The sequence below is a fragment of the Petaurus breviceps genome, unplaced genomic scaffold (assembly GCF_028583685.1).
Source record: "Petaurus breviceps papuanus isolate PSGF00001 unplaced genomic scaffold, PetGlider_PUasm1.0 90510, whole genome shotgun sequence".
Classification (NCBI taxonomy): domain Eukaryota; kingdom Metazoa; phylum Chordata; class Mammalia; order Diprotodontia; family Petauridae; genus Petaurus; species Petaurus breviceps.
The window spans coordinates 2,212,101-2,222,792 of record NW_027187267.1 but is presented as its reverse complement, the minus strand read 5'-3'; the positions used below and the strand labels follow the sequence as shown (position 1 = coordinate 2,222,792).

Sequence of the window (10,692 nt, the reverse complement as noted above, 5' to 3'; positions counted from 1 at the left end):
TCTCTTATTTCATCTTCAAAATCCTTCTTAAGCTCCTCTATGGCCTGCAAGCAGTTCATATTTTTTTTGGAAGCTTTTGGTGCAGGAGATCTGACTTCATTGTCTTCCTCCTGTTCTATGTTTTGATGCTTTTTGTCCCCAAAAAAGGAATCCAAAGTTGGATTGCTGGGCTTGCTTTGCTTCTTTTGCTTGCTCATGTTGACACTCAATTACTTGGCTTTTGAGCTTTTTGCCACAGTAGAACTCTGCTTCCAAAGAGGAGAGCTTTGTCACAAATTGCTGAGGATTTTGGTACTGTTGGAGCTATTAGTTGGGTGCCCTCTTTGAAGCCTCCACTGTCTCTGTTACCTGGTCATGTACCCCTGGACCTCCACCTTAGACAGAGATCCAGATCCAAGCAGGTTAAAGCAAGAGTGATTTCCCCTCATACTGGTCACTTTGTTCCCCTGCAATCTGTAGGCCCAGAGCTCTGAAGCAGCCACATGGTGGTGGCTACACAGCTGCCACACCTCAGCCACTTCTCCCTCTGGGGGCAGAGACCATACCGCACTCTTGGACCTCTTGTTGTCACAAAGTCCACACTGACCTCTCACTTTGTCTCTGGCATTTACGGATTGATAATTCTGGAAACCACCACAGCTGCTGGTGATCCACTCTCCCAAAGTCCTTCCAGCTGGAGGCTCATCAGGGGCCACCCTAAGGCTAAAACCATTAGCTCAAGCAGGACTGGGGTCTGTTCCAAGAGTGCTGCAATGTACCATTCCTGTCTACCTGTCAGGCTACCTTTAGTGGGAGATTTGTTTCTCTCTGTCACTTTTTGTGTTCTGTAGCCCTAAAGTTTATTTAGATTCATTTTTTATCTGTATTTGAGGTGGTTATGGAAGGGGCACATGGAGTTTTCCTGCTTCTACACTGCCATCTTGGCTCCACCTTGATTTGTAAAATATTATGCCTCACAGAGGGGCTTTCCTTGCCTCTTCATTCAGCCTTTAGATTATACAAAGCATAGTCTCAATATGATCTTTCTATTCCCTGGGGCATTTGGGAGCAGAAAACCCTGAGAATGTGAGGGCTGCTCCTCTTCTGTGACCTGGCCAGTTCCTTGAGAAGAGATATGATAACTGCCCAACTCCTGGAACTACCCATTCCAAGGAAACATCTCTCTTGGCTGGGGGCTTGAAGCTATTGGCCTCCATCCCCAGCCTCACACAAGATACGATGCTTGCTTAAAACACCTGGCAGTATGCTTTCTTTGTTCCCAGCACTACTTAAACTGTAAAATTCAAATCTCAAATTGGAATCTCACCAATGGAGGAGATGCCCTACCTGGACCCTTCCAAGAAAGATCCTGGCAGCTATACCTGGGATTCCTCAGCTGATGTGGTCAGGTGTTGGTGCTTCCCCACATTGGTGATGATTGTAAATATGTATATACATACATACATACACACACAGATACACACACACATACACACATATTTATCTTAATCATAGTTGCTCTTATTTTACTATTCCTAAGGCTTTCACTCTGTTATCTCCACTTTCCTTCCCATTCACCTATATCCTAAATAAACTATTGGATCTTTTGAAGTGCCAAGTGTTCTGTTCATGCAAATCCTGAACCTCCTTAATTGCATAACAAGGAGATGAGAGCTGCCTGCCTTTGAATTCAGGTGACAGTTGAGTAGATTCAGGCAGGAGCTTGGAACATGGAAGAGGAACCATGGAAGCTGAAAGCCAGCCTCAAGTCAAGATGAAACGACCTCTTCTTGGCTACTTAATGCTGACTGAGAAGATTATGATTTACTGTGACCTAGAGAACTTTGATATTTGTACTTTGTGTCCCTTAAGGAGGCCTGTTCCTTAAGGATGATTGAGTTAAGGACTTACTGAATGATATCCTTTGTTTAAAATTAGGTGACCTCTTTGGTGAAAACTATGTGGCCTCTTTGGTGATAAGTTGTTAAGTTATAACATTGTGAATGCTGTACTTTAGTTCCTGTGAATGTTTTGCTTTAATTTACTGCTGTATAAATGGAGAATTCACTATACTATACAATCAGAACCTTAAAACTGTTCACAACAGCAGTCCTCTGGAAAACTGCTCATTCTTGGCTTTACACCTCCTCACCTCACTTTGCGTCATTTCACAGAATACTTCCCAGGTTTTTCTAAAGCTATACTGCTCATCATTTCTTATAGCACACTAGTATTCCATCACAATCATATACCACATCTTGTTCAGCCATTCCCCAATTGATGTATAATCTCTCAATTTCCAATGCATTGCTAACACAAAAAGAGCTTCTCTTAATATTTTTGTGCAAATAGTTACTTTTAACTTTTTAAAAATCTCTTTGGGGTATAGACCTATTAATAATATTGATGGCTAAATTTTACAATTTTGTAACTTTTTTGGCATAGTTCCAAATTGTTATTCAAAACAGTTGGACCAGTTCACAATTACACCAACAGTACATTAGTGTCCCAATTTTCTCACTTCCCTTCCAACTTTTGTCATTTTCCATTTGTCATGCTTTACTTATTCATTTTTATCTTATTTTTTATCATAAGTGATACAGCTATTGAATTTAGCTCTTAAGAGATCATTGATAAATTTTTCTTTGCTATTCATGTATTTATTTAAAATTTTTATTCTGTTGTAAATGTGACACCTACAGACTTGTCCAGTTAAGGGCATGTGTTTTACTGTGTACTTTTCCAAATGACAGAGACTCTGAATAAGTTACTCTTTGAAAAAAGAAAAAAACTCCAGCAAAGGAAAAAGTTAGATTGAGAAAGAAAGAGAGAGAGAGAGAGAGAGAGAGAGAGAGAGAGAGAGAGAGAGAGAGAGAGAACTGATAGTCTGGAATTTCTCTCCCAAACTACATGAGTACTAGCAGGTTGGTTTTTCAGGCCTAGACTATGTAAATCTCCACTTCAGGGTTCTAAGGGTACCATAAACAAATTACAGCAGTCTCTTTCTTTAACATTCTTGATTCCAGTCTTTATCCTTATGTGTCCCCTCCCTGTTAATCTCTAGTGGTCAGTGCTCCAAAAATAAGGATATTTAATATTAATTGCTTTCATGATCAGCAAACCATATTGAATTAAAGACTTATTTAGCATTCGCCATGTGCATAGCACAGAGAGTATGGCACTAAAGGCATCTAGGTGCTGTGGTGGAAAGAGCTCTGGACCTGGAGTCAAGAAGATATAAATTCAAATGATGCCTAGATACTTACTAGCTATGTGATCCTGGTTAAGTCACTTAATTTGTTTGCTTCAGTTTCCTCATCTATGAAATCAGGATAATAATAGCACCTCCTTCACAAGGTTATGGTGAAGATATTTGTAATATATTAAGGACTATGTAAAATGTTTCTATTAGTATTATTATCGTAATTTACAATGTGCAAAATACAGAACTTGGCACTAAATGGCATAATAGATGGAGCAGTGGGCCTGGAGTCAGGAAGACCTCAGCTCAAAGTCAGACTCAGATACTTACTAGATGTATGACCCTGGGCAAGTTACTTAATTTCTATTTGCTTTAGTTTCCTCAACTGTAAAATAGGTATAATAATATTTATCTTGCAAGGTTGCTGTGAGGATAAAATGAGATATTTGTAAAAAGTGCCTGGCATATAGCAGGCATTATTCAAATGCTAATTCTCCTCCTCTTCCCTTCCTTAAGGAGGATACACATATAAATATATACAAATAAATTGGACCAAGCCCCTAGCTTTCTGGAGAGATAATCAAAAGAGATAAATCAAGTGGATAATTTTAATGCAACATCAGACATGATGAGTGTTCAAAAGAGTGACAATGTGTTGTGAGGTCAGGAGGTGAGAAGACCTTTACCAATTAAGGTAGATTTGGTAGGAAATTAACTGTTTTTGAACTCAGTCTTAATGGACAATGAAAAAGGCTCTAGGAAAGGAGGAGCAAAAACCATCAAATGTTTGTGTTGAATGTTTACTCTTGTTCAAAGTTTTGCCTTCACTGGGATCTAGGGAGCCAATAAGAAGAAAGTCCAACTTTGAGCAAATAAACATCCAAATAACTCCCTAGGAAAACAGATTCTTTTCCTGTTGAAATATAGCCATCAGGGGAAAAAGCACCTCTAGAGACAATCTTCCAAATCTTGCTATTACCAGATAAATGGCTATAACCTTCCACTGAATATGTACTATAAAATCATTAGCGACTCAAAAAGGGAGCCAGAAAGGAAATGCTTATGGTAGCTGGCAGAGGTGAACGTGAATAGGTATAGGGGTGTGTTCTCTTCTTAAAATGAAGTTCAGGGTCAGAAAAGGCTACTGTATCAAGGAATCAAGTTGGGGCAGCCAAGTAGCACAGCGAGTAAGAGCACTGGCTCCAGTGTTGGGATGACCTGGAGATTGAATCCTGGGCTCAGACACTCAGCACCCACCCAGAAACACCTGGCCGTGTAACCTTGAGCAAGTTACTTAACCCCGATTGCTTAAAAAAAAAAAAGGAATCAAGTTTCCCAAATGAAGAAGTTTTCTCTGGAACTCAGGTATAGAAAGATTTGAGAAAACACAGATGATATTACATAAGTGGGTACAGTTGGGCTCAATGTCTTAAGGTTCTGACTTTTAGTGGCCATGTAGTTGGGAACCAGATCCAATAATAAGGCTATTAGGACCAAGATAAATGACCTGATTAGGTGAAAGAAAGCCCTTTGAGTCATCTTCAATATTCTATAAATAATATTACGTCCACCCAGATAAAGGAGTATGTATACAGAACTATCCGTTTTAATAACAACAATAATAGCAAGCATCTACATAGTGCTTTCAAGTTTGGGAAATCATTTACATATATTATCTTATTTCATCCTCACAACAATCATGGAAGGTAGCTACAGGGGCTTAGCAATATAACCCTTCTAGATGGCTTGTATAAGATGGGTTCTTAACAATTTTGTGTCTTAGATGTATTTGCAAGTCTAGTGGAACCTGTAGAGCCCCGCTCAAAATAACATTTTAAATGCATAAACTAAAATACATATGATTTAAATATATTTGTTTATTTTTAGCATTCATTTAATTTTTTTTAGTTCTGAGATTTCTCACTTGCCCCTTCCCCACTCATTGAGAAGAAAAGAAATGTGATATCAATTATACATTTGAAATCACATAAAACATATTTCTACATTAGCCATATTGTAAAAACAGAGAAAGAAAAAAAAAGAGTTACTTCTCCTTTCTGCATTGGAACTGAACCAGGGCCCCTGCTCCCCTATGAATGAACTCAAACCTTTTTCTCAGCCCTAGAACTATGACCAAGGTCCCTGCTCCTCTGGAGCCACAACTGCTAGTATTATTCTTCACCCTGGCACTGGGACCCAGAACTGTGTATGGGCAATATAATAGGGACCTATACCTTGTGCCAGCAAGGAGTCCTCTGTAGTTTCTTTCTAGCCAGTTTCCCAAACCCTTCACCATCTCTGGATTGAGATTCCCCCAAAGATGTTGCTTCTACTGTTGTAGCCACCTCCAAGGCCTGCTGTTGGTGCTAATAGTACATGCACTTTGTGCTGGCCTTCATCTCCTGTGTCACAGACCTCTCCTCCAGACCTCCTAAGTTGTCTTGGGCTGGAAAAAGCTCTCGCCCTGGCCTTTTAATGACTCTGCCACTCCAGAATTAGATTTGAGTCAGTATTTCAAAGTTATTTGGAGGGGAATATTATTGGGAGAGTTCCGCTGAGTTTTTGTCCACTCTACCATCTTGACTCTCCTAAAATACACAGGATTACAACAAAGGTAACCAATTATATTGAAATAAAGATGTACATTTTTCTCTATTCAATTTCATGAACTCCCTGAAACCAGATAAAAGACCCTTTTTCAAGAAGTATTATTATTCAAGATTGGTAAAACAAGTATTATTGTCTCAATTTTCCAGATGAGAAAATGGGAGCTCAATGAGATTAAATGACTTGCTTACCATAGGAGTAGAGCATGGATTTGAATGTAGGTCTTCCTAAATTTAAATCTTATGCTCTTTTCATTATATTACACTACTTCATCTTACAGTTGAGGAAATGAAGTTTTAGAAAGGTAAAGTAACTTGACAAACACTCAAAAGGAGTTGGAGATATAAAAGCAAAAACTGTTCCCAATCTTAAGGAGTTCACTTTATAAAGAGGGGAAGAATATGTAAACAACTATGAACAAATAAGATATATGCAAGTTATTTTAGAGATAATAAGCAGAATAAAGGTAGGAAAATTAAAGGCAAATCAGAAAAATCTTGAAGAAAGTTAGATTTTAGCTGAGACTTGAGAGAAGCCAAGAGGCAGAGAGATAATATGGGAAAGTCTTTCGGACATAGGAGATAGTCATTGACAAGGCATCAAAGAGCAGCAAACCAGTGTCTCTGGTAGGGTGTATATAATAGAGTAAGGAACATATTTAAGGAAGATTGAAAAGGTAGGAAGGGAAAAGGTTAAAAAGGACCAAATAGAGGGTTTGATATTTGATTCTTGAGATGACAGGGAAGCATTGGTATTTATTAAGTAGGTAGAGAACATGGTCAGAGCTGTAATTTAGGAAGACAACTTTGGCAGTGGAGTGGATAATGGGCTGGAGGGAATGAGTCTTGAGGAAGTGAGATCAACTAGAACGCTGCTACAGTCATCCAACTGAGATGATAAGAGCCTGTATAGAGTGGTGGTAAAGTCAGGGGAGAGATGTGGCAATATACTACAGATACTGCAAGCACAGATGACAGATTAGATAAGGTGATTGGGAAGATGGTGATGCCCTTTGCAGTAATAAGTTAGAAAGAATAACGGATTCAGAGAGAAAAAAAAAATATGTAGGAGAAGGACATTACTGGAGAACTTAAATCTTAGAAAAACATTATTAAAGGTAAAAAAAAAAATAAGGGATACTAGGTGAACTCTGAATTTCCATCTAAATCATATGAATTTAAATAAATTGATATGAGGAGAAGAAGAGAAATGATAATCATTTTAATCTGAAAACAGACTAAACATATGTGACTTTGGGAATCAGTATTTGTTCTTTCTTCTCTTCATAGGTAAATCTGCCCATGATATGGAGAATAAAATCCAATCAACATTAGCAGAGTTTCTCTTCTCGGTGTGCCTCCACTTCCAGGAAGAAGGCCTCTGGTTCTTCATTCTACTGCTCCTTATCTACCTGTTCATTGTCATTGGGAACATCATGATTTTCACTGCTGTAAGGTTGGATGCCTGGTTTCATAACCCCATGTACAATTTTATCAGCATCTTCTCCTTCCTGGAGATTTGTTATACCACAGCCACCATCCCTAAGATGCTCTCAGATGTGGTCAGTGACCAGACTATCTCCTTCACTAATTGCCTCCTGCAGAAGTATTTCTTCCATTCACTTAAAACCACTGAAGGCATCTTGCTGATGACTATGGCCATTGACGGGTACATTGCTATTTGTAATCCCCTTAGATACCCAACCATAATGACCCCTAGCCTCTGTGCCCAGTTGAACATTGGTTTTTGTGTCTTTGGCTTTGTTATTTTACTCCCTGAGATTGCATGGATCTTTACCCTACCCTTCTGTGACTCCAATCACATCCATCAGATCTTCTGTGACTTTTGCCCCTTACTGAACTTGGCTTATGAAAATACCTCTATGGTCTTGGTGCAAGATATAGTCCATGCTATTACCTTCCTCTCTAGTGCCCTAATCGCTGCCTTCTCCTACACTGGAGGGTCCCCAAACAGCTTTCTCCTCCTATGCCAGCCACCTTTCTGTCTTACCGTTCTTTGGCAGTGGAGCAGTCATGAATTTTCCAGGCCATCACCAGTCATCCTGACTTTTATCTTGGCACTGGATTCTGATTACTCTGGAGGAGAAAATGAGGGGGATGACTTTGCACAGTTCTGCCTCACTTAAATCCAATTCACTTGCAAGTCAATGCATCACCCTCCTACGTCATTGGTCCTCTGTGAGAACAAAGGATGAACAACAACAACTCATGTATCTACATCTTTCATCTACTTAACCTCCATCCTAGGACACAACTGTTGCAGTGATGTTTACCTTCCTTAACCTTGTTTTCAATCCAATTATCTATAGTTTAAGGAACAAGAACATGAAGGAGACCATTAAAAAACTCTTCTCTTCAAAGTGAGAACAATATAAATTTTAGAACCTGAAATACCTATAGTATTTTATGATTTACAGAGAGCTTAACCTTATGTACATTTCCTCTGTTGATCTTCACCATGACCCCATGAGTTGGGTCATTTTAAGGAATCTTATCATAATATTTGCTTTACCCTTTCTCATTGTCATAACTAAGGCAGGATCAATTGCACACTTACACCAGAGACTGAAATTTAGAAGGCATGAATTTTTATTTGTTAAAGATTTTGTAACAATTTTAATTCTGACTGTACCTTCATTGGTTGACACCATAAAGACAGCTAAATTCTTCATCAAGTTAGTAAAAATAATTCATTAAACTCTAAAGTTATCAGATAATCTCTTTTTTTACTTTGTTGGTTACATACCAGGTGAGATTTTTCCCAGTCCTCCTCTATTTTTTCACCTTTGAGGAGGCACACTGCCCATAAGTGACTTCATTATTTCTTAGAGACTTCACAAGGTTTGCCAGAGTTTTTCTTTCCTACCACCAGCACACTGTCTTCTAGTTTTATTTCTACTCAACTCAATTAGTTTTATTCACCTTTGTATTATTTTCACAGCATGAATTACATTGTTGATTTGAGGACCGTTTTAGGTTGCTTGCCCCTGTCACCAAAATGACTTCTTGTGGCTCTGCTTTTATTTTATTGTAATTTATTCCATGTCGTCTCAGTAATCTGTTCTTTTCTTCTTACTGAGTCAAATAGAAAATGATGTTAAACAGAGGTACAGAGATTTTGCAAAGTAGTTGACCACTCCAAGATTCTATCTTTTCTTCTTTGTAGAGGTCATGAAATTGTACTCAGGAGTATTGCAAGGCTATATTTCCAAACAGAGCTTTCCCATGCTTGCTTAGTCTTTGCCACATAGTTTATTCCATATGTAGCATCTCAGAGTTTTCAGATAGCACTGAGTTTAAGATTGCCATGCTAATGATTTAGCATCTCAATTTGGGATGTGAAGGGAATTTTTGGTTGGAGATTTGGGACTAAGGAAGTCTAATGAACTATTTCTCATTGGTACTTCTATTTGCACAGTGGCCTTGGACCATTATCCTTAAAGAGTTGGTAACTTTTTAATATGGAATATATGCTGGCTTAATACCACAATGATAAGGTCACACCTATTTCTTCTTCCTATTTCCTCCAGAATATAGTTTGAGGGTACTAACTGAGCCTTATACTTGGAAGATTCCTTTGTATACCTAAACAGGGCTTCCTTAAACCATTTCGAAATCTTTCAGAACAAATTTTGCTGATCTTGTCTTGGAAACCTTTTTTTTTTCCCTATTCCAACCTATTCAAGCTACTTCTATCCTTAATTCTATCTCTCCTGGATTCATTTATTCTCCTTTTATTTTCTCTTTCCTAAACAACTACATGCACAGACATATACACATACACACGCTGAGACACATAAACATACACTCTCCCCATTCCTTCAGGAATACCTATATACTCACAATTAAGCTTTCACTTGACATTTCCATTTAATACCTAATTATATTCTACTTTAAAATCTTCCTAAAATTAACTTCTGCTATATCTTGGTTTGATTAACAACAAACTTTTTCTATCTCAAGTAGCGATATGATTTTATTGATGTGGATACACTGCTACTAATACAGGTCCCAACCCTTCTCTAATTAAATAAATAATCTCCAAGAAATACTAATGCTGAAAATTTTCTCACTCCATATATAACCTTTTTAGGAGTCTCTTTTAACTTTCTTAGACAAGGAAAACAAAAGAATGGATAGACATGATACTCACTAGAAAGGGCTAAACAGATGGAGGTAATGTGTTGGCAAAACTACCACAAAAAGATTGGGATCTACAGGGATAAAACAGGCAGGTCCTTCTGCTTGACTTTGCCTTTCCATGTTGCAATGACTTGAAGCATTGTAGATACATTACTTCTCTCCTATAGAACACCATTTAATGATCACCCAGGCATTTGAAATTTATATAATGAATTCTCCACCTCAACTGCAAGGGTTAACCATTAAGCTATATTATTCTTCATGTTGGGAACAGAATTAGTAATGATCTACTGAATCTTTGTGTTACCAAGAGTTGGGTATGGTGTCAAGACTATAGCAAGGAACTGCATGCAGTCTCCCATGATACCCAGGAGTGGATATATCCTCACAAAAGCCCAAAAAAGGAAGATATGAGAAGAATGGTATTCAATGCATGGAATGGTTTGACACCTGAGTAATAACACAGCTTGTTATAACCTAACCAAAGAGATAGGCAAACAACTTATTTCTTGATTTAAGGATCTCTGTATTGTCCCTTCAGCTTATAGGTGGGTAAGATTGTAATTTATATCATCAACTCAGAGTGTGAAGAATTTAAATATCTGAACACAAATGGACTTTTTTCTAAGGAAGTGACCTATTGGATGCACCTCTTAGAGCATAGATAAGGTCCTAAATGGAATGACCTTCTTCAGGAGGTAGTGGAGTCTCCTTCACTATAGTTTTTCCAGCAAAAGCTGT

General features: G+C 38.2%; 1 pseudogene; it reads left to right on the top strand.

Moving 5' to 3' along the window:
* The first annotated feature begins 7,094 nt into the window (after window positions 1-7,094).
* Window positions 7,095-8,172, top strand: LOC138142012 (olfactory receptor 6K3-like; annotated as a pseudogene).
* The last annotated feature ends 2,520 nt before the right edge of the window (window positions 8,173-10,692 follow it).